Source organism: Eurosta solidaginis, chromosome 5, assembly GCF_040869045.1.
Source record: "Eurosta solidaginis isolate ZX-2024a chromosome 5, ASM4086904v1, whole genome shotgun sequence".
Lineage (NCBI taxonomy): Eukaryota > Metazoa > Arthropoda > Insecta > Diptera > Tephritidae > Eurosta > Eurosta solidaginis.
Window position 1 is genome coordinate 251648459 of NC_090323.1, and position 25970 is coordinate 251674428.

Genomic DNA, 25970 nt, shown 5'->3' on the forward strand with positions numbered 1-25970 from the left:
TTAATTAGCTATTTTATTTTACTTTTTGACCAACTCGTTCACACTTAGTAGTTAAGCTGTGATGCCGTGGTGTCTAGCACTTTTGTCTGCTGCCGTCGCACGCCACGCTTGAGCAAGGCGTCTCAAGGTCTTTGCATTCACTCGCCCACAATGCAAACTAACAAAACAAATGGGCGAATGTTGCACAACACGCTTGCTAACAAAAACACTCAACATACAAAATGTACACGCGCTTATATTTACTGATATGGGTCATTCCAGCAAAGAAAACGAAGTGAAGCAGAAACTCAGAAACTTGAAAAATCTAAATTTAAGAAATTTGAATACATTAAATTATCTGATTACTATTTTATTGACTAAAAACTTTAAACAGAAAAACAAATAAAGCTTATCAAATTTTTAGGTCAAACTAAAAACCGTGAGTAAATAAAATTATTGTAAATAAATTGAAAACAATTTAAATTAAATATATAATAATTCATTTAAAAACAAACCCCTTAAAAATAAATTAAAAAAGAAATACAAAAAAGCTTTTAGATTCAAATATATGTTTTAAATTAAAAAAAAATATCTAAAATTTCAAAATTGAATTTTGAACAAAATAAATTTAAAAAAAACTAAAAAAATTAAATGCTTATGCTTATCAAAATCTAAAATCGAATAAAAAATCAGTAGCAGTATTAATTTTTTCAAATATTTAAAAACAACAATGCTAAAGACTATAGAAAAACATTGTAATTTTGCAAAATTTTAAAACCGAGTCAACTTAAAAAATTAAATTGAAAAAAAAAATAAAAATTTTTAAACTTCAAAACCTGTTTCTCAAATTTTATAGTAAAATTCAGAACTCGAAATGAAGTTAAAAATTTCAAAATCATACGCAAAAAGAAAATCCCACTACCGGGAGAAAAGGCTGTGAAGAGATTTACAATTTATAATCGAAGCAGATATAGCCTTGTCCGTCCCGACGTTGCGTTGCTTCAACTTTTCCCAAATTATTAAATAAATTAAAATTAGAATTTGCTAATTTGTTAATGTTAATTTATTTAAAAATATACAAAATTAAAGAAAAAACCAGTAAGGACGGGACGAGACTTCATACCTTTCATGAATGGGGCTGAACAATAATCTTATCCCGTTCGTAATCTCCAAATAATCGGATGTATAAGATAAGAAATATATAGATATACATACCTAAGCGATTTTTAAGATAAATATAAAATAAAAAATGGCAAAAAACCCCCTTATCTGAACGATCGGTTGTATGGGATATATATTATATATAGCTCCGAGCGAAATGATTTTTACGGGAAATCTTCTATGATATATTAGAATATATATCACCAAGTTTCACGTTTTTATATTGGAAACTAAGGGAGAAATGGCCAAAAATCTTTCTATCTGAACGATTGGTTGTATGGGATATATACTATATATAGCTCCGATCAAAGTGATTCTTTCAGGATATCTTCTATGATATATTAAAATATATATCACCGAGTTTCACGTTTATAAATTGCGGCAGGAATGACCAAAATCGTCTTATCTGAACGATCGGTTGTATGGGAGATGTACGTTATAGTAGTCCGATCCTACCGGATCCGACAAATGTCTAATATAATACAAAAATACATCCTTGTGCCAAATTTCATTGAGATATCTCAAAATTTGAGGGACTAGTTTGCGTTCAAATAGACAGACGGACAGACGGACGGACGGACGGACAGACGGACATGGCTATATCAACTCAGTTCGTCGCCCTGATCAATTCGGTATACTTAATGGTGAGTCCATCTTCTATATTTCTCAACGTTACAAACATCGGACCAAAGTTAATATAACATTTCATGTTCATGAAAGGTATAATTATTAAAACATAGAAAAGGTTGAAACTTTCTAGAAATGTTAAAGTCAAATCGAAACACTGTAGTCTGTATGAATTTACATGATTTGAGTTATAAGTACATAAAAAAGCTTAAAAAACTATTAAAATATAGTGTTTAATAAAATGTTAAAAATTCGTAAAAGCTTAAATAATAATTACTTAGGCTCACTTGCAGAACGGAAAGTTATCTTTTTAACGCAGAGTTAACTTGACACGTGGGGTTAAACTCAAACATGTTTGAAAAATTGTTCAAATTAAATATTAGTTAAAAATATAACTTGCCGTTCTGCAAATGGACCTTAAAAGACTAATAAAATTAAAAAAAAAATAAACATTTTACAATTTCAAAAAGCTTGGGCTGTTAAAAAATTTTGCTCTCAAAATTTAAATTTTCTAAATGAATTTACATTTTTTTTTTTTAATAATAAAAAGATTTAGCAACTATCTAATTTTATAAGTTCACTCCAAAACTATCAAAACACACGAACAAGCAGTTAAAAGTTTTTAAAAAGTTTATAATCAAATCAGAACTATTATCAAGCCTAAAACAAAAATATTTTAAAATTTTTAATTATTATGAATATTTATCAATAAATGTATGATTTATATTAAAAATGGCGGCCACCGTGGTGTGATGGTAGCATGCTCCGCCTACCACACTGTATGCCCTGAATTCACACCCCAGGCAAAGCAACATCAAAATTTTAGAAATAAGGTTTTTCAATTAGAAGAAAATTTGTCTAAGCGGGGTCGCCCCTCGGCAGTGTCTAACAAGCGCTCCGAGTGTATTTCTGCCATGGACCCGGTTAACTCAAATAAGTTTTATTTCAGGTTTTGAGTAATATGTTGAAAAAAAAATATTATTAAATTTTCTGGAAAACTTTTCTCTCGAACACTGCAACAACCAACTCTACACTGTCCATGATGAGCGATTTGTAAAGAGGATCTTTATTCGTCGTTCTCTTTATATATTAATGACTTAAGTGACATTCTCCCCTGTGGTGTAAAGGTTGCTGACGCTGTAGTTAGAGTTCTTTTGCGCGCTGACGATATTGTGCTTCTGGCAGACTCTGCGACAGATTTACAGAAAATGATAGATGCGCTTTACCTTTACAGTAAGCAGTGCGGTTTGACAGTTAATCCCTCTAAATCCAAAATATTAGTTTTTAGGGAAGCTAGGAGGATGCCCGCGGGGCGTTGCTGGAATTATGGTAATGACACTATTGAGATTGTAAATGAGTATAAATACTTAGGCGTTTAAATTATAAATAAACTTTCTTTCATAAAGCACTTAGGTGCGAAACTATCAGAAGCTAAAACTGCTATAGTTGCTACATGGCTCAAATATATAAATAATCCCAGAATTCCCATCTCGCAAAAGATGAAAATTTTCGAAGCGGCGTCCAGGTCTATCATGTTTTATGGTGCACAACTATGGGGTATTGATAAGTCTGAGTCCGTAGAGAAACTCCTGCGGTTCTTTATAAAAAAGCTAATATTTCTCCCATCTAACACCCCAAACTATATGTTGCACCTCGAATCAGGTTTATGTTCGCTGTTCTACCATACGTTAAGCACGCACATGTATTATATCGCGCGCTGTTTTAGTTTATCACCAAATAGACTGCCCCGCATTGTAGCTGAGGAGACAGTGCGTCAAGGCTCTTAAAAAAAGGCTCTTGAAAAACTGGGAAAATGTTTATGTAAGTGTTGATATGGACTCTCAGCGTGATTTCTCGTCTGCAGCGCTAAAAGTGCGAATTCCTGTAGTAATAGAGAGATTGCTGCAAAAAGAGTTTGCTAGCTACACCGAGAGTGCTCTGCAATCTAGGTCACACGATCTTTACCAGTACTTGATTCCTATGGACGCTACTTACTTCTCCGATGAGTTTTCGGCCTACGCCATAAGTCTGATCTTTCGCGCTAGGGGTGGCTTGCTAAACTTCAATGCAAGAGCTTTTAAAAATGTCACTTCTGTAAGCTGCTCGGTTTGCAACTTATGTACTGCTGAAGACACCTTTCATTTTATTGGGATATGTCCTATTTACAAAGATATCCGGTTTCAGTGTTTTGGTGAGAAAGTTTTGGACCTGCAAAAGGTTTAGTGGTGGTAACTATCACTCGCTACGCTCTTATATAAGTAGTTGGGTTAAATATAGGGAGCTTATTGTAACAGAATTTGCTTAAACTATTGTTTTTAAATGTATGTGCTATTTAGACACACAACAATTAATGTTATTGTCTAAGATCCATTATTTATTATTTTAAAGTATAGTCTTACAATTTCTACTTTTGTAATTCTTTGTTGTAATATAATAAATAAAATAACTAACTAACTAACTTATTCGTCGAGGGAGAAACTTACTTTTCAATTGCCTACTCAGTCCAAAGTTGAACTTGTTGCCGAAAGTTATTTTCCATTCGATTTCTAAGCCGAGATCGTTTATGCTTTAATGCTGATTCCCCAAGTCTTACACAGCCTTGAATTCATATACGTCAACAGTGTCGTAACTGCTAAGCCGAGAATGCGTTGATTCTCTCCTGCATGGCGGCAAGTACTTCAAAGTACTCTTTACCACAAGACCCAACTTTTCTTTAAATATAAAGAAATTTGATTTTCAATCTCATAGCATACTGTGTTCAAATGTGTAAAAAATTAGGTTTCGAATATTTTACCCCAAAAAATAAAAAATAAAAATGGAAAAAAATTATATGCAAACTTGCAAATGTGCTCCTATTTATCTTAGAATTACATAAAATGTCTCTGTCTGAGAATCCACCATACTTAATTTTAAAAGAATTTATATTTTTTTAGGCAATCCAATAAATTTGCACACCCAAACTAAATTATTGTACATAACAATTTAATTAACTTTTTATTTAAAAAAAATGCCAAAAAATTGTACTCCATTGCTCACAATCTACAATTCTCTCTCTTTTATCTCTTGCAGGTCGCATATTATTAATTGCATTTGGCATATCATTGGGCGTCGCATGCATCAGCGTTTTAATTGTTGCCGTAAATTGTTATCGTGTCACGACGCTGAAACGTCGTGCCACTGTCGCTCTAACATTACCAATTCCACTGTTGCCCGAAGATCAGACACTTCTGCACACTGAGCCGGACAATCCTGTACCCGTAAGTAAAAAAAAAACGGAAATTCTTGTTTTATTAGATTTAAGTACTTAAATTTTATGGAAAAAACGTGCTTAGTTTTGAAAAGAGCATTGACATTTCTTTATGACTTAAGCTTAGCCCTGAGTAGGCGATTAAAATTTATTTACGATTTTTAATTTGCTACTTTATGGTTATTTCGTGTGCAATATAGAGATTGCGGTTTGAGCTTATATGGATTTTGAGGGTATAGTTTTAAAAAGAAATGCAGTTATATTAACCCTTTGGAGGGAAGTGGCGGGATTGAAGTATTTTCTCAAATATTTTTTTTTTGCTTTTTTTATGATAATATTTCATGTAGGTTGATAATATAATTGTCTTTAAGAGCAATGAGCTTTTAGCCTGGTTTTTATATTATTATTATGCAAAAAATGGTTTGCTAATTTCACGTAATGTAAAACGTCAGTTGAGTCGAGAAGGCATCCTTGAGAAAATTATATGCTTTTTCTCCAATAAGCCCTTCAGTAAAACCGGTTTTTGAAAAAGATGGTAGAGACCAAGGTTTATATTCAACCAAAAAGTGTAGGCGTTTTGTTTGGTAACACAATAACAACAACTCCACAACAACAAGAGCGGCTACATCAACCCTACAACAACAACAACAATGACAACAACAAGAAAAAATACTATCAATTCAATACATCTACAATTTTGGTGTACTTACAAACACTTTGCTAGTCAACAGGGGCGAACCCCCCCCCCCCCCCCCCCCCTCAAATTGCAGATATGCAGAGATCTTACCTATTTTACTATACAGTGTATTTTTTCAAGCAAAAATAGGCCAATAGGCAATGTACTGTTGAGGAAGACATCACCATATTTATCTGTGAATCTGGATTCGAGGAGGTATCTTTTTACCAAACGTGGGACTAGATATTTATTTGGAATATGGATGGAAAACGTGTGTTTATTTCCACGAAAAGCCAGACCATCATCATTAAATCGATCACTGAATGGAGCAAATCTCAAACTAGATTTTCCTGACCCAGTATAAGCAATGTAAGATTTCTTGGAAACAGAGATATTGAAACCAACTGAAGCACTGGCGTAATACTACGGCTCACATTCGTCCAGAAAGCTCCCTGGAAACACAAATACTAAAATCAGAGCAAATGTGCCACACTGTGCACTTTTTACGATGCACACGTTTGCTGGTTTTGCCTTCCACTGCACATAGTTTGTTAGGCACACGCCGGATTCTACAAGAAAATCGCGCATGCCATAGCGTGGCATTGTGTTCGTGAATACTCAGATGTTACCTTAAGTGTATATGGGGTATTCCATACCATTTCGACCAATTTTTAACCCGACCGCTTTAGAATTGGCTGAAAGTTTTTCTTCTTTTACTAGCTTACGAAAGACGTTTTTCAGAATTTTTTCAAATTTTTTCATCAAACTCAAAAAAAGTTATGAATTTAAAAAAAAAACACCGTTTTTGTTTTCAAAATGCTATAACTTTTTCAAAAATTGACCGTTTGGGATCTTTTTTTTTTTTTAAATTGTTTTTAAATGTACTTTTCGGAAAAAATTCAAAAAAATTTTTAAAGTTTTTTTTCTAATTTTTCAGTTTTTCGAGATTTTTCGAATTTCGTCAATTTTTTTTTCTCATTAAAAACTTCAATCAATTCTGCAATCATCCCCACTTATTCCGGAGTGGGCCGATATTTTTTTTTATTTTTATTTAATTAAAAAAAAAAAAACTTTAAACATTTTTTTGTATTTTTTCCGAAAAGTACATTTAAAAACAAATTAAAAAAAAAAGATCCCAAACGGTAAATTTTTGAAAAGTTATAGCATTTTGAAGAAAAACACCGTTTTTTTTTTTAATTCATAACTTATTTTGAGTTGGACACCGTTTTTGTTTTGAAAATGCTATAACTTTTTCAAAAATTGACCGTTTGGGATTTTTTTTTTTTAATTTGTTTTTAAATGTACTTTTCGGAAAAAATACAAAAAAATGTTTAGTTTTTTTTTTAAATTAAATTAAAAAAAAAAAAAAATATCGGCCCACTCCGGGATTAGTGGGGATGATTGCAGAATTGATTGAAGTTTTTTATGAGAAAACCAAAAAAAAAATGGCGAAATTCGAAAATCTCGAAAAACTGAAAAATTACAAAAAAAAACTTTAAAAATTTTTTTGAATTTTTTCCGAAAAGTACATTTAAAAACAAATTTAAAAAAAAAAAGATCCCAAACGGTCAATTTTTGAAAAAGTTATAGCATTTTGAAAACAAAAACGGTGTTTTTTTTTACATTCATAACTTTTTTTGAGTTGGATGAAAAAATTTGAAAAAATTCTGAAAAACGTCTTTCGTAACCTAGAAAAAGAAGAAAAACTTTCAGCCAATTCTAAAGGGGTCGGGTTCAAAATTGGTCGAAATGGGATGGAATACCCCATATGTGCCTTGGCAGAGGATTTTTAAATGGTGTTGGGCTTCAATAAAATTTTCAATGGCTGGTGTGTGAATTTCCTAAAACTCTTAGGGATGTTATATCGGCTGCCTGTTGATATGGGAACTAAGCAACAGGCTGATAAAGTGTGGCAGCGCTGCAAATGGCTGTAAAAGAGATTGTATAAATTAATTGTAAATAAAAAATATTTTATTGATATTAGAGAAAAATTGCAAAGTTTACAAACGGCGATGGTTACTAGGACATATTTCTGAATTTCACTTTTTCATCAGCTAGTTTCTCCGGAGCTGAGTATTGAACTCAAATTTCCAACATTCATACTAGCGTAAATTTAACCACTCAGCCATATTAATTCCCCCTCTGCCCGCTTGCAATTCATCTCTAAGTATTGCCTTTTTGTTGTTATTCCTTTTATTCACCATTTTAGGTGCATACTAATTCTTTATGCTTATTTAATCCTAATGGTGTGGAATGTTTTAGGCGCGCTTAAAACTTAGTAACAACGGATTTTTGCAGCATTGCTTTTTTATTGGCAGTGCTTCCGTTGTTAGCTATTATATCAATGTTAGCATCTGTATTTAATTAGCGAGACTTGCTCATATTGCTTTATACAAGTGTCTTGTTATTGATATTATATTTTTCTCTAATATCAGTAACAAAACAATTGTATAAAGCAATATGAGGAAGTCTCGCTAATTAAATACAGATAAAAAATATTTTAAGAGCTGTGTGATTTTTTTTTTTTTTTAATGGACGTTGTGGCAGCCTTCAAGTGGCTCAATGAAACCAGGCTAATCCTGTTCACGCGACCGATTTATATATATGTATATATATAATAACTTTTAATAATTTTTTTTTTTTTGCCGAGTCTTTGATGGGCAGCGGTTTGTCAAGCGTCGCGATCTGAGACTGCTCAGCTACAGAAGAGATTTCATCAGCCAAGCGTAATACTTAAAGAAAACAGAAGCAAACGTATTATAGATTAATTATTAAGAGAGGTGAGAACAATCTTTTTTATAGAAAAAAGGGAGTCCGAGCTATCAAATGTGTTTGAGTGAGAGTTATAATCTTCGCGTAAACGCCGAAAAGGTTCATTTTGTTCGAAATTCGTTCTACATTATTTCAGCAGAAGAGGTTTGAAGTGTCTCGATGTCCGAGAGGGAACGCAAAAGTTCACTTTATTCAGAAGGAATGAGCTCGAAATTGATCCATTTAAAAGTTTTGCCATAAATATTACACCAAGCATTTCCCTTCGACCAGCAAGAGTTGGAAGCTTGATAAGCTTTAATCGATTATTATAAGGTGGAAGATTAGTTAAAGAGTTCCATTCAAAATTTCTTAAGGCAAATAGTAAAAATTGTTTTTGTATTGATTCGAGTCTGTCTGCATGGACTTGATAACGCGGATTCCAAATTATTGAGCCGTATTCTAATATTTGCCTAACCAATGTTGTAAAAAGTGCTTTAGTTATGTAAGGGTCAATAAATTCTTTTGACCACCTTTTAACAAATGCAAAAACACTTTTGCCTTTATTCACTGTAGCATTAATATGAAGATTGAAACTAAGTTTGGAATCCATCATGACTCCCAAGTCAATAAAATTATTTACAGTTTCTAGACTATAGTTGTTAATTGTATATGAAGCTGGTGGCGAAAATCTCCGAGAAAAACACATGAATATACATTTTTTGAGATTGAGCGGCATTTAATTTACATTGCACCAGGTAACCGAGTGATTTAAATCGATTTGAAGCAAGGAATGTGCCCAAAAAAAAAGAAATAAGAGGTGAAAAGCTTAAAACAAAAAATTAAATAATTAATTTGGGAAAAATTTAAACAACGTGACATCAGAACGGACAAGGCGACAGCTGTTTCCATTGTACCTTGTAAATCCATTCAAAGCGTTTTCTCCCGGGAGTGCCATTTGAACCCGCACTCCTACGATGGTTGAAGTGTTATAAACGCATTCAGCCACGTCATGCCTTTGTTGTTGTAAACCTCATCCCAATTGCCTTTTTTGCATATTTTATTCTGTAAACAGTACATATATCGAGTATTATGATGTGTTAAAGATATGCTTTTTGTTGTTGGCAGGTATCAAAGAAACTGGTATTTTTGCTTTTGTTGTATTTATAGAACTACAATGAATTAACCAATGTTGTCTAAATTGCACGTGACAATTCACTGTCTCTTGGGTATAACGACAACAGATGGCGCTGTCGATTCGAAAATGTTTAACGGATGGATTAACTGTCTGTTGAATTTCGTCAACAGGATAAATATAGCCGGTATTGCAGAAAATAAAATTGTGTTTAAAAGAGAGATTGATTTTAGCAGGCAGTCGATAAAACGGCTTTTAAATTTCTAAAAAAAGAGAAGATGGACAACAAATTTTGTAGTTACTTAAAAATATAAATGTGAGACGCGATAACCTCCGAAGAGATTTTAGGCCGAGCTTCTCTTTCAATTTGCGTCGTGCTCCTTTTTAATTTTTCTTACAAATTGGCGGGACGGGACCTACTGGTTTTATGCCGACTCCGAACGGCATCTGCAAGGCAAATTTGTTTTCACTGAGAGCTTTTCATGGCAAAAATACACTCGGAGTGCTTGCCAAACACTGCCGAGGGGTGACCGCGCTTAGAAAAATATTCTTCTAATTGAAAAACCTTGTTTGATGTTTACCATCACAACACGGCGGCCTCGAATATACAAATAATGAAATACAAAACTGCATTAAACCAAAATTTAAAAAAAATTACTTTGAGCACTTTTTAATGGGCATATAAATATTTTCATTATAATTGCAAATTTTTATTTCAAGTAAATAAAAAAAAAAGTAAATAAATAAACTCAATTAAGGCGCTGCAATCATTTAACAAATGTGTTAAACAATAAATTTTATTATATTTAATATTTGATTTTAGCGACCTAGAGCCGGCAAAATAAAACCTTTTATTATATTTGTTTCCTTTTTTTCTTGCATTCCACGTTGAGCTTTTTTAGTAGCTTTTTTAGTAGATGGGATGATAACAAGGCAATAAAACGAAAAATAAATATGCAAATAAAAAAATTGCGAATATGCATAATTTTGATGACTCGGTTAGCGTTTAAGCCTCAACAAATTTGTGGCAGAATTCACCCAAAAATACGCAGAAGTTAACATATATACAAATTAACAAAATTGTACATGTGTTATAGCCTTTAGTGGATTGTCAGTACCTCTTAAATATGTACTTATTTGTGTTAAGTCTGGTTTGGCTCTTAAGTAAACAAATGAAACGGAAAATTTGTGGCCTCTACTTAATGTTTAAATATTTTCATATTTATGTACATACAGATATATCTTTTGTTGACTTTTATTGTTTGCTGTCTGCAAGGTTATTATGCTTGTCTATCTTCATATTTATGTTGTACATGCTTGCTATACACCTTCAAACATACGCAACTTTGGTATTCTTTTATTAGACGCGTTGCAAAAGAGCAATTCTGCTCGTATAAATGTCTTTTATAACATCTCTATATTTTATCACTAAGGCTGTGTGCGAGTTTGCCTCAATTGCTATCTAAATCCACAAACAACCTAAATCACTGGAAACTGTCGGCAAGGCAGTGCAAAATAAAAAAATTCGAATTTTTTTGAGCATACTTTTCAACCTAAATTTATATGTAAAATTTCAAAAGAAACAATTTTTGATTTTTCGTTTTGTTATGTTTTTAAAATTTTGTGTGCAAATAAAAAACGTTTGTCCATTCTTTAAAAGTACCAGATATATCAGAGGACGAGGATTCATGCTGCGATTAATGTCCGATCGTATGTTGAAGATGAAGAAGTGGTGGTCTAGAATGTATTCGCTCTAATGTGAGAAGCACAAGAATCGCATTATTATCAAATATGGATCACAATCTGCACATACATATTTGGCAGACGTGTATACTAATTGGTCCAATATATGTAGGTTATTGGTGGCATGTATAATCGTAATTAGATCCACTTCAAATGTTGGCAAACGTTCCTGTCACTGGCATCTGCTCCACGCCACGACGTTAGGCAAAAACACCCATATAAGCTGGAGCTACTGCCTTTGTCTTGCTATCCGGTAAGACTAACCGTAGATCTCCCTTGACAGCTGGCCTATCTAAGTATGCAAAACCACTGCAAACACCATAAAGTTAAATATATAAATATTTAAAATTTTTTCCCCGCATAAACAATTTAAATCGTCAAATGAACTCGCACAGTTTTGACAATTTTTTCCTAAATTGTTGCAGTGCTGGAAAGTTCCAGTGGAATATTAGTTTAGGTAGCTAAAATTTAGACGAACTCGCACCCAGCCTAAATAAGAGTCGCATACGAACTACATACATGAAGATTGCAACCAGCACACGGTGCCCCATCACTTTTTATGCCTATAGAGGGCGCTTATTTTTTGACTAATGTTCGCTAAATTGAACCACCCTAATGCATACATTATCATATATATTATTTCTAATTGCTGTTTTTATGTACGGGTCCCTTTTTCGCTTTTATTTGGAATCCAAATCTATAAATAAAGTTTTGGTTTTAAAGATGGGGGGATCCGTGCTATTAGCGAGCTTTGGGCAATTTTGGTCGTAGTGCTTTTGTTTTTTTATGTTTTATTAAACTAATTTTTTAAAAATAAACGATTGTGAGCACACAAAGAAATCAATTTGTACTATGGCATTATTGTGAATATTTGCACTGCATTACCGGCAGCAGCTGATTTCTGTTGATATTTCATAAGAAACTTTTATATTGGTTACGCAAGATGTACACGGGTCCGGCTCGTATTGTTTCCTTTAATTTCAGCGAATTGAACCACCCTAATGTATATATATTTTCTAATTTTATTTTTAGTAAATGCCCTTCAATTTTTTATTTTGCTTGTTTGTCGCCACACATACCTTTATCGTGCATTTATGTCCTCATATTACATGTTTACTGTCTGCATGCGAATTGCGAACTCACTCCATTTTCCACTAATCGACGCTTTTGAATGGCTTTTTTTAGGAATTTTATATGCCTAATATGCATTTGACATAGACAACATAACTTCAGGCGCCCACTGTAAGCTGTATGCTGGTACAAATGACTAGACATACATTTCGATGTCGGATTTTTATTAGCAACAGCGATCACAAAAAGAGCAGAGGCAATTTTTATCAACTTTCGTCAATTAAAACTCAGTATTTTTAGTTCCGATAATTTAAGAAAAAACTTCTATGAATTTTATGAAAATTTCGAAATCTTACGAAATTTTCTAAATTTGTATTTTTTCCAGTATGCAGTTTTGTAGCCCAATCAATTATAGTTTGTCAAAATGTTAGTTAATGTCTTTCAAAATTCGCACTGATTTTTGAAATTTTTTTTGCCAAAGAAATTTTTGAAATTTACTACCTAATAATAAATAAAATTATAAGCATATTATCTGGAAAAGTAACTAAAACACACTTAAAAAAAATCACAAATCAGCCGAGTTTTTAAAGACCCATAGCATTTTTGTTAGACTACAATTTATTGGCCTACAAAGCTGCATACCTAAAAGAATTCAAAGAACTCCAAATAACAAGTTGGAAATTTTCGTAGCATTTTCTCGAATTTTCAAATTTTTTTAAAACTTTTTTATATTGGTTTACACAGTTTCAGCTACAAAATTTATAAACGATGTATATTGGAACGATTTTCCGTCCTCCCTTGTCAAATTTGGTTTCGAGACAAACCGGTTTCGGCGTTGTGCCATCATTAGTTTAGATTTTCGTCTTGATTTATTGTTGTCGTTTGTCTTGTATTTATAGTTCGTAGGTACATGAAAATGGATGTGTAGTGTTTGTGTATATATATGTGTATGTGCTGTGTGTTCACCCAGAACCGAGGGTGGTTTGTACTGATCAATTTGTGGGGGCTGACTGAGGCAGGTAAAAACCAGTAATGCTAGTCATTTGACCTTCTTTGTGAGTTTGTTGCTTTGGTGCGTTTATTGGTTTGTGTTTGTCTGCATTTACCATTGGGATTACTTTGTTTCTTGTAAACAAGTTTTAAAGGCTCAAATATTGTGTCAGAAATTGTGTTTATCTGTTCGTTTATTATTCTACCATCAAATGTTTTCTGTTTGTAGATTTCTATGTTTTCGAGTACGTTCAGGCGTCGGCTTTTCGCTTGTCTGTGAAGGACCCTGACTGTTTTATTGATGTTTGCTGTTTGTTTCATTTTCGACCATGTGATTCGCGAAGTTGAACTCAGGTATAATGTTTGGATTCCGTGTTTGTTTTTTTTTTTGTTGTAATATCAAATGTGTTATCTGAACTTCGTTCTTTTTTGCTTTTTTCCTGTTTGTCCTATGTAACTGTGCCCGCAGGTAAGCTTGTATACTCCTTGGCTGTGCGTTAGTTCTTGGTTTTCGCCCTAGATTGTTCAATGTTTTGAACGCTGTGTTAATGTTGTATTTTTTAAACAGAACAAAATAAATCAAAATTATAAACGTTTTTTCTTAAATTGCTAAATTTAGGTTACAGAAAAAATATGAAAAGTGTAAGGCGCTCACTGACCTTATATTCTTCGGTTCCTGATAAGTCTACTTAGTTTAATGCAAAATCTTCCAACCCACCCCTCTCCTCCTCCCGCTGGCCTATCTGGCTACGCTCATTAACTTGTAAATATGTCATTCGCCCGTGAATGGTTCACAATGTTGAAATTTATTCTTATCGTTTAATGTAAGCTAGGCCATCCATTATTTTCCAGTTCTGTTAGCTACGCCCTACAACTTATGATAATATTTATTGTAATCGGTCCTTAATAAGTTCAACGTGTTTAAAACAGATCTTACGTGGCACCAAAGTCTGCTTCTTTCCCCACCCCTCTCTCTTCCTACACCCTTGAGCTTATCAAATTATTGTGTTGTTATTTGACCTAAATAAATCTAAAATATTTACATAAGATCATGCAGTATAAAATCGTAAAGCCCACTCCCGTTTCTAAGGATGAAAGAGAGGAAGAGAGAAGTCGAAGTAGAAGAATATTGCCCAAGATTTTATTGATATTAAGGTAGGGAAAGGAAAAAAATTCAAACACGGTGAGAGATAAAAAAAAACTAGACCGCGAAATAGTACAAAGTTTATGCAAGAAAGAGAAAGGCATAGTCATTGCAGAAGCAACAATATAATGATAGAAAGAGAGAGTAAATGTACTATTATTGTTAGTTGGAGTGATAGAGAAAGAGAGGAGATTTGAAAGCAGGGGTAAGGCAGAAGAAGGAATAGAAAAGAGGCAGGTATATAGAAAGAAGGAAGTGTGGAGAAGAAAAGGGATTGAAAAAAAAAAATAAAAACTCAGATCAAACAAAATTAAGTAGTTTAGAAAGAGGTAAAGGTAGTCCGACAAAAAGGGTAACGAGAACGATAGAAACAAGCGGGTAAGAGGGTAAGAATATACCCGCGGTAGGTATGCCTGTCGTAAGAGGCGACTAAAATACCAGATTCAAGGCGTGTGTAGCGCAACCCCTCAGGTTGCCAGCGCAATATATAGCTTCTCCAAACCTAATTGTCAACCTCACCTATTCGCGGCGAATCCTGTTTCATTAACAGACGAGGCTCTGGCGACCCCAAGCTCCTCATGGAACTTGGGGGTGGGGAGGGAGGGGACGGCCTGAAGGTTTAATGTGGCCACATAAATCGTTCCCGAGATGGTCCGGCTAGCACCTTAATGGTGCTGTGGTACCGGAGCGTACCGGATCTGTATCCGGAAAAGGACCATCACATCGATAACACTCCCCAAAGCCTTCGGGGAGCAACCTTATCGCTACAACAACAACAACAACAACAAGGAGATTTATATCGAGGTAAGGCATTGGCAAAAAGAAATGGATATGCCTACCCTGAGGATATATATTTTTGTTCAGTTCGAGGTTATGCCCACATTAAAATCAGCTAACTTATTGTGACGAATATTAGCAACACTAAGGGATACTATCATCTCTAAGCCGATACTAAGCAGTCACTTGTATCTACATAAACAAATCAATCATTATGTCTACACATATGTACGTACACGCAGCGGAGAGAAACCCACAAACACATGCATATATCTTATCTGAGATGCTCACAAAAGTAGGCAATTATTTGTGCAAGTATCACTCACATATACACGCGCATATGAGAAGCTATAAACGTGCATCTGTAGTTATAGCTGGTAATTTTATAGCTGATAACTAAGGAGTAAATTCTAGAAAAGCCTAGAAGTATGCAAACGAGGAAATCGAAGATTATAAAAGAGCGCAAGCTGAGCAATCATGGAATCAGTTTGATTTCAATCAGTGTTATAGTGAAGTACTTTAATAAAGGCCATTTTGCATTATTAAATATTAGAGTTATTTATTCAACAGTTTAGCGATACGAATATTAGTAAAAGGTTGCAAATAAGCAGAATTGAACTAAATTCGTTACATTATTGTGACCAACTGCGCTTTAGTAACATTTCATTTACGCATACCCAATATAGATCGGAATGTTAAGTCATAAATTATCCTTCATAATTTTCGTGTCTTCCAGATAATACACAACATGGCATTACATAGCTTTAATCGGAGAGAAAGAGATTTAATGTAACACACTTTCTTATTATTTATTTATAAATTTTTTTCTTTTCTTATATGTAATGCCATCTAAAGCTTTCAAGTTGTTAAGCTTAAAGCTGTGACTTCTATGTAGCATAAATTAAAAGGAGATGAAGTGTCCAATGTAAGAATTTGTTACCTTCAACGCACACATGAGTAGTCATAAGCTTTTGACAACCAGACAGCCTCAACCCAAAAAAGAACGTTACCTACTGACTTACATAAAAATTGTCATCCCTTCTCGCAGTTATTTACATAAATTATTACACTCAAAATACTTATCAAAATTCTTGAAAACTTATTTTGACGTTTTAAGCCTAAGCGGATTAGCAGGCATACGGAATGTTTTATATTTTTGTTTTTTTCTTGGAAGGTTACAAAAAGGCCAAAACAAGCGCACTATGTCCAAAAAAACGTATGAAGAGACCGACAAGTGTTAAAGTTTGTTTGTTGATACGGATTGTCGAAAAGTGGGTGTCATTTGCAAAGAAGGAATGCGCTTATCTGCTTTACTTAGTAAATATTTTATTTAAGGTTTTAACCAAATAGCAAACAACTTAGCTTTAAAGCGGTACTTTTTTGCTTAAAGCAACCGACTTGAGTGCAAGATCAAATAACAAAAGCAATTACATACAAATTGATATCAAAAAATAATCACCTAAATCACGCGGAAGTGAGAAATGCAGGGCGCCATACTGAGATGTCCTTCAAGGTAGTTATTTTTAAGTACGTAAAGCTGACAGCAGAGTGCTGGCTATATGCTATGCTATTCGAGAAAAAATGTTTATTTTCTTATATTTTACAAGCTTTAAACGCTTCAGCATTCTAAGAACTTTTACAATTTCTATAAGACAGGGCCGGATTAACCCTCAACGGGGTCCTAGGCAACCATCGATTTTGGGGTCCTTTTTTCACGTCCGTCCCTTCTTTTTTCGATTAAAAAATACAAACTTATATTTTCATACAAATTTTATTGTAGCAATGTAATAATATCAATAAAATTATTATCTACATTTTAAAAATGTCGTTTTCTACATTTGTTTTCGACAAATTCATCAATTATATATTATATTATAATTATATATATCATCAATATCGATTTTGTTCAATAAATCTGACTCAATGCAAAGTATACCTAACATCTCAAGCCGCTCTTGTTCGGCAGAACAATTTGTGATCATTAATGCTAAAAAAATCCGAAGAGCTATTTCTGTGTTAGGAAATACATCGGCTAATTGATCTTCCATTAGAATCTTATACAAATGACTATGAGTTTTTTGTGCATCAGTGCATCTGGAGTTCACGTAATTTTGGTATTGTTTCATTTCAAAAGTTCTTCCACATCTCTAGAATAAAAACGAACTAAGTTATTTATAGCTTGGTGGAGGTCTGCATCACTTAGAGAAAAGTTGATGAGAAATGCAAATCTCTCTGAAACTTCCATATACACTTTCGCACGTCGTTTGATTTCACTGTGAAGTTTGTCGATGATTTCGAGGAAACCTTTTGTCCTAAAAAAATCGCGAGGCGAAAATTCTACTTCTGGAGCATTTCCGTCATTAGGTTGTTTTTTTCTATGACGAGTACATTTTATGATTTGTGTATAACCTACACCAGGTAATAATTGTTTTGTTTTTTTCTCGAAATCATTGAACTCTTCACTGAATGAAACTAAGCTCTCTTCTAACGATCCGTACAAAAAATATCTGTTCCAAAAATAACTGAAATTTTTCAAAATAAAAACAACCAGTGTACTTTTTGAGATAATTATTTTTTATTATTTAATATACTCTGCTTTCACTTCGATAAGCTTCTTTGCACGCTCATACAATTTGTCAAATTAGTCGGAAATGTCCTTTTTAGCAACCTTGTCTAGTTCGTCGGTCGTCGCCTTTTGAATGCGGTCAATTGAGTTTTATTTATTTGAGTAAAATTTATTTTCAGTTCTGATAATATTGTGACGAATATTAGCAACACTAAGGGATACTATCATCTCTAAGCCAATACTAAGCAGTGACTTGTATGCACATCAATTAATCAATCATTATGTCTATACATATGACCATACAAGCAGCGGAGAGCAACGCACTAACACATGCATATATCTGAGATACTCCCAAAATAGGCAATAATTTGTGCAAATATCACTAACATATACACGCGCATAGGAAAAGCTATAAACGTAGTTATAGCTGGTAACTAACTAGTAAAATCTAGAAATAGAAGCGCCTAGAAGTATGTCAACGAGGAAACCAAACAGTATAAAAGCAGCAACAGTTGAGGCACGACCAATCAGTTTGATTTAGGCACGCTATCTATTGAGCACTCGAAATGTTATTGTGAAGTACTTTAATAAAGGCCATTTTGCATTATTGAATAGTGGAGTTATTTATTCAGCAGTTTAGTGATTCTAATGTTAGTAGAAGGTTGCAAATAAGAGGAATTACACTAATTACGTTTCTTTCACTCTCTAGAATTTTATGTTTGTAAGAAAATTTTAGAAGTCTGTTTAATTTTTCGGAACCGGCCCTGCCATAAGAAATAGTTTTCACTGTTTTTTATCTTTATATTAGCAACGCCTCTCGCTTCCACTCTGTAGTCAGACTAAGAGAAGCAAGCAATTAAATTAAAATAAAATCAAACAAAATAAAAACAAAGAGAAAATAGCTTGACTGCACGAATTGAATGAAATGAAGAAGGCATTATAATTGGCATATATTCTTTTTAGAAACACTGATACACTGCTTTTTTTTCTTATTCATATGGACATGTTATCATAAATATGTCAACATTATAAAAGTTCGCCCATGCATACAATAACAATTTTAAATTTTTCATGGCATAATAGATCTAAAAATGTAGCACAGTTCTGCCAACATGCCCAATGAACAACACAATACAAAAGTTTAACTAGTAATGATTAAGTATATTTGTATGTTCTTGAAATTACAATTAAAGGTAACATTAATTAATACTAAACACCATTCCGTCCCGAACTCGACTGCCTGCTCTGCCGCAACTGCTCTCCTATATAGCCCAATGTCCAGCAGCGACGCGCCTCTTGCATAACTTGTTTACAGCCCGTTGTCTGAGAATGTTGAAGTCGGTTTCTTCGCACAGGTGCTGTATGCGTATATTTCGCAATTATATGCAATATAATTTTGCTGACTGTGCGTCTGTAGTTATTCCGTAGCATAAGTATTAGTCGCCGTCACTAACTTTGGCCTTGAATTATGGTGTTAGAGGTTATCAAGCGTGGCCATATGTTGTGAGAAATATAATTTGCTGACTCGGGCACGTGTATTGGCCATACGTGGGAACGTTGCAATAAGGGCAACTAAAAATAAATAAATGTAAGGCGCGATAACCTCCGAAGAGATCTAAGGCCGAGCTTCTCTTCCAATTTGCGTCGTGCTCCTCTTGATTTTCCCTACAAATTGGCCGGACGGGACCTACATGTTTTATGCCGACTCCGAACGGCATCTGCAAAGCAGATGAGTTTTCACTGAGAGCTTTTCATGGCAGAAATACACCCGGAGTGCTTGCCAAACACTGCCGAGGGGCGACCCCGCTTAGAAAAATTTTCTTCTAATTGAAAAATCTTATTTCTAAAATTTTGATGTTGCTTTGCCCGGGAGTTGAACCCAGGGCATACGGTGTGATAGGCGGAGCACGCTACCCATCACACCTCGGTGGCCGCAACTAGGGCAACTGGCGCATGTTAACTTGAATAATGAATGTGACATATTAGTCTGAAAAGAAATTTACATCAGAAATCCCTGTGGCTGTATGGCTGTGACGGCAATTGCGTCTTCTTCACAATCATTCCAACCATTAATGGTAGCGACAGCTCTCGTCACAGCAAACCGGCTGGGATGAAAATAATCAATGTTTCCCAGATTTGTGTGTTCTAGTTTTTCTGCTGTGATGACAGCTGAAACAGGGTCTTTGAGTGTCATTAATTATGAACGTAAATCTATACTGTGGTCTAGATCATATTGTTCTTTTATTACTGTGCGGTCACAGTAGCGATTAAAAATCACTGTGACGAAGAAGCCACAGCCGCTAACTTGAGCACAGTATGCTTTGTTGGCACCTCCGCCAGCAGTTTACGGCAATAAATAGCTGTATATAACATCACACATCGCAATTTTATTGATTTAAGTTGTTGCACCTAATTTTTCTGCAGTGACAAGAGCTGTAATTACGGCAATGACTGCGTTACTGTCAAGTGTGATTGTGAACTGCTATTATAGAACTAAATAAAAATCACTACTACATACCAAGAAGTGAAAAATTGCATATTGCTGTAAATGCTACCAAGTAAAGAGGTAAAATTAAATCAGCAGAGTCAACCTGGGGATCCGAAATTAATCCAGATAGATATCATTTATATTTTTTTCTTCCTCTATTGGAATTTTAAGATATATATTTTTCTTTTTTTCACTATTTCGTTTTTTCTTTTTTTTCATAACGTAAAGTGTTACAAGAACTTACAATTTAACCATACGTGACTGACACTGTTAAATAATTATCTAAATTGTTGTGCTATGATGAATATGTTAATAATAAATAAAGCACAACTTTGTTGTTGCATTTGCTCGTTAAATTTTTATTGGTATCTGGATCAGGCTTCATTGGAACGCAACTACTGACAAGACATTATATTGATTTTTGTTGTGATAACAAAATATTTTAACAGTTATTTTATTAAAATCTAGTAACAATTGTATGTGACTTTTTGGTAAATAGTTTTTTGGTAGCATAAGATTATATGAACTGCGTAGGCGATAAAAACTCAAAATAAATATTACAGAAAAATAAAAACGTCTAGCGATGTCAATCTAGCCCACAATACCCCTCGGATAGAAACAGTATTTATGTATACTGAAAAAGAAAACGAGAACGTGAGGGAGTAAAAAAAAATTAATGGGACAATCAAAATAAAGCCGTTAAAAAAAAGAGCGTTAGCTTGAACTCCCAAATCGTAAATTTGAATTATCCAACAGCAACGACTTTAAGGACACCTTACAATCCTTTGTAAGCTAAGTCTGAAAAGTAAAAACGTAGAGAATATGAAAACAAAAAAACATAGAAAAAATTTAGAGCTAAAGGAATTTGTTGAAGACACGCAAAAATATTTCAAACAAAGTTACATACATGTACGTACATTTGTGTAGGTATTTGTAAAACAAATACGGAAACGGTGTGTGAAAGAAACTTTAGGAAATGGATTTCTAAAGCAAACTCTAATATAATTCTTAAAGTGTGGGAAAATAAATTAATATGCACGACGCAAATTCAAGTGTGTTGAGGTAGCTTCTTGTTTTGTGTGTAGGCATTTGATAATGAGTTATGATATTTCTATGGTAGATGGGGTAAACAAACTCAAGCATTAAAAGTATACAGACAATGCGAAAAAGATTCAAATATATGCATACATATATTATTCACTCAGAATTAGCAAGCTTTAATTTGAATATTTTTCTCATAGAAGTTTAAGTAGGAGGTTGCTCATATTTTTTGAGAGTACACAAACGTTTTTCAATAAAATAAAAAAAATATTTCAGAATATTTTCCAAAAAAGTTTCGAAAATTTTCCAAAGCAGTATCAAAAAAATTTCGAAATTTACAAAAAAAATCAAATATTTTCGAAAAAGTTTCAAAATAGCGTCGAAAAAATTTTGAAATTGTTGACTCAATTTTCTTTTTTAATTCAAAACTTCTCCTAAAAAGTGTCGATAGTATACAAAAACAAATAAAATTTCCATAATTTTAAATCAGAAATGCCGTAAATAAAGCTTCGTGACCCAATAGGTAAATTTTAATGTAACTAAGTGAAACTTTCATCCGGTTAAAATCTCTTATATTTTTTATTTTTTTTATTTCGATTTACGTCTCATTTAAGCTAATCCACAAAAGTTTTGAAAATTAAAAAAAAAAGTTTCGAAATTAAAAAAAAGGTGTCAAATATTTTTCAAAACTCTCTCGAAAGTTTCGCGGAAAATATTGTCAAAAATCAATACGAATTTCGAGAGACTTATAACTTAAACCAAAATTGATTGGACTACAAAACTGCATAGACTCAAAAATATCCAGAAAACTCCAAGTAAAATGTTCAAAATTTTCGTAAATTTTTCTCGAATTTTTTTAAAAACGTTTTGAGTTTCGGTTTACATATTTTCATTTACAAAACTAAGTAACGTTTTTTTTTTTTGATATCGAATTTAAAAAAGAAGATAATTTAAATGTGGTAATTGGATACAAGTTGTTACTGCTTTTTCTCTGTTCGCTACTGTAATTTGTTGAAACATGTTTATTCCGGCAGTGGTATATGTATATGGGAAAATCCGCCAAACTTTGGTTTTTTTGGAGAAAAAAAATTTTTTTTGAAACATGGTATCACGCAAATATCTTTTCGCCGTTACTCGTCTTACATAATGCCTCAAAAAGATATAGTCAAAAGATCGAGCAAAATATATATAAATTGAAGTCGCAATGTTAAATATACATTTATTTCAACACTTCTGGATTATATCGAAATTTTCAAAAAATATGGAGATATATGCAGCTGTTAGCTATGTAAATTTTTGTTGATACACGAGACCCGGTTTTGTAGATATCGGTAAAAATATAAAACCGAATAACCGCCAAATATTTTTACTGCAAAGTTTGCAACACATTTATTTTAACACCTTTCTACCGATTGTTTTAAAACTTTAAAAACATATAGATATATGAACGAAGTATGTTTAGGTAAAAAATTTGTAATACCCGAGATCCGGTTCTGGAGATATTGATAAAAATATAAACCCGGAAAACCTTAAATTTTTTTACTTATTTAAACACTTCTTAGCCGATTGTGTTTTAATTTTATCAGGATGTACATATCTATGTGGCGTATATTTAGGTAAAATTTTGTTGATACCCGAAACCCGGTTTTAGAGATATCGGCAAAAATATGAAACCGGGTAACCGTCAAATATTTCATACCCGTTTGTTAGTTTTTTCTCTACACCACAGTGGTATACCATCACTTCCCTCATCTTGGAATATTCACGCAAGGAAAGTTATTGATGTTTGTACATACATTTGGCAGATATACGAAATTTTCGCCAAAAATTGGCAATCGTCAAAAAGTGTATAAATTTTTTTTTTTTTTTAATTTTGTACCAAATTTGTGTTTCTTTTCATCTACTTTTAAATAAAACCTGGTTTATAAAAAAAATGTTTCTACACTTTTTGACGATTGCCAATTTTTGTCGAAAATTTCGTATATTTGCCCCATGCCATCAATAACTTTCCTTGCGTGAATATTCCAAGATGAGGCAAGTGATGGTATACCACTGTGGTGTAGAGAAAAAATTAAGAAACGGGTATGAAGTGATAAAAGTAAAATTGTAGCTGTGCCCACAAAAAAACATGCTCCTGAAAAAAATGTACGCAACCAAGTGCTTCCACTTTTTTGCCTCTACCTTCAAAACTGAAAGGGGCACATCGAATTTGAAGCCCCAGGTATGTTTAGTCCCTGATAGGCTATCATCGTGCATAATCCAAATTTCAATACTCCGTTGCCTTAAAAAACTACAAGCAAACTGTCAATATAGAAAATGACAAAAAAAAAAAAAGTATCGCTACTTTGATTGATGATAGTTTTGAGTATTGGAGGGGCACATTAATTTTGCTCATACTTTTAGAATCTCCGTCTCAAAACCAACATTCAGTTTAAATTCCAGAGCGTTTCAGCGATGCCTCAAAATTTTATCGAAGAAATTCAAAAAAAAAATTAAGGGTATCGCTTGAAAAAGTGTATAAATCGACGTTTTTTACGTTTCGAAGTTCTGCAAAAACTTACTATCAACTTTCTTAATTTTTAAAATCATCAGATCGGATAGTCAAAAGGTCAAACGTAATGTCCTTGTACTTCTTATTTATTTATTTATTTATTTAGTTAGTCTATGAACAAAAGATTCTTACAGACTAATTAATTAACAATGAAAAATAAAAACTAAGACTAATAACCTAGAATATAGTATTTAGAATCTTAGAAAAAACACTTTTCGAACATGAAAAATCAAATTGGATAGAACTCGAGATTAAATTAAATTCAATCAGGGCTCGCACAAGAGGAGCATTACGCGAATACTCAGTTCTATAATTAAGGTATGGTATGTTAAAATTAATTTTCTCCAAAAGAAAAGAGCAGTCAATGTCGCCACTGATAATATTATGAACAAAAGAAAGCGAAAGAACCGTTCGTCTGGCTTCCAAAGTTTTTAAATTTACCAAAAGCAGGCGAGATTCATAAGATGGAATTGGTTCATCAAAATTCAAAGAGTGTAAAGCATATTTGAGAAAAACTTTTTGGACCCTTTCAATCCTGTTAACGTAGTTTTTGTGACTTGGCCTCCATATAAAAGCAGCGTATTCCAATTTAGAACGAACAAACGCCGTGTACAACCACTTGAGAGTATAAGGGTCAACAAATTTGAACTATTGCGCCTAACAAATCCAAATATCGAATAAGCTTTCGAAATAATGTGACTAATATGTCTATTGAAAGAGAAGTTACTAGTAAAAATTACACCAAGATCTTTAATTTGATCCAAACTTTGTAATAGTGATATTACGAGTTTTCGCCCATGTGCAAAACCTGAGTATCCAAAAAAGTAAAAGTTTTTGGGATTGGCCCATATATATAAAATTAGGCATAATGATCACTTCAATTGCTACCCATTTACAGAAATAGTTTGCACTGTCAAGCATACAAAAAAAGTACTTCATTCATTATTTAAATATGCTATTGAAATGTCGCATCGATTACTGGTTTAGCGAAAAACCCATAAAAGAGAATATAAGAAAATAAATTTTGCTGACGTACTTTCCGCAGACATATATACATATGTATATAACTATATAATGGCTGCACTTTGTAGACAAAAAAACAACAGAATGCAGGAAAAAGCAAACAAAAAAATCCAATTTGATAAAATATGAAAAAACAAAGTTCAACTAACACCGATAGAGTTAAGAGCGCTTGGTTTGTATGAGGAGACGGGTTCTCTTTAGAAATTGGAAAAATAAAGTACTAAAAATAAACAACATTTAATTTAATAAACCGGAAATACCGTACGGATTATGCTGAAAATGCATTTTGATCATAGAGAACAAAATATTTTGAAGGACAGCAAAATTAAAAAAAAAGAGAATGTTACAATTAAAATCATACACTATTACAGTATTTTCCCAGCCAGCATTTTTTGAAAATTTTTATCAAAAAACATTCAAATATATTACCCCAAGATGATTAAAAACGTTCAAATTTAAAAGCATTTTCTGTTCGAAAATTAACGTATCGTCGGGAGAAAAATGTACCATAAATGTGATTATTCTTGAATAATCATTTATGATTCATATTTCGAAACGGTTTTTGTTCATATCTGATATCATTGTAAAATTGGGCATTAATTGTTTTAGAGTAATATTTGACTGCTTTTCACAGTCGTTTTCTGATCATATTCGTGAATATATTTCAATCGTTTTGGTTGAGATTTTTGAATCATTTTTGAATGCGATTATCATGCATTTATTCTCATAGAAAATAAGATACTCATGGTAATCTTATTTAATAAGGGGAAGAAAGCATGCGGAAGTGAGCTATTTGAACCAAAGGTAATTCGCAAACAAACTAGACCAATATACACTTGCGACTACAACATCCAGCATCAGCTATGATCGTCAACATCTTAAAATATGATATGGTACGGGATGTTGAAGCCATATACAGGTACATATCTCAAGAGAGTTTCACTTACCTGGGGTTCACAACCTTTGTATTGTCTAATGGTTGGATTTGTATTTTCTGGGAAGC

At 33.1% G+C, this 25970-nt stretch overlaps 1 protein-coding gene across 6 annotated transcripts in view; it reads left to right on the forward strand.

The window, feature by feature from the left end:
• The window catches only part of LOC137253209 (streptococcal hemagglutinin), a 168418-nt gene that overhangs the window by 121738 nt on the left and 20710 nt on the right, over positions 1–25970 (forward strand). For all 6 annotated transcript variants that reach the window (XM_067789747.1, XM_067789745.1, XM_067789742.1 and 3 more), the window contains one exon: positions 4837–5024. The gene's annotated coding sequence lies outside the window, so the exon portion shown is untranslated. The remainder of the gene's footprint in view (positions 1–4836; positions 5025–25970) is intronic.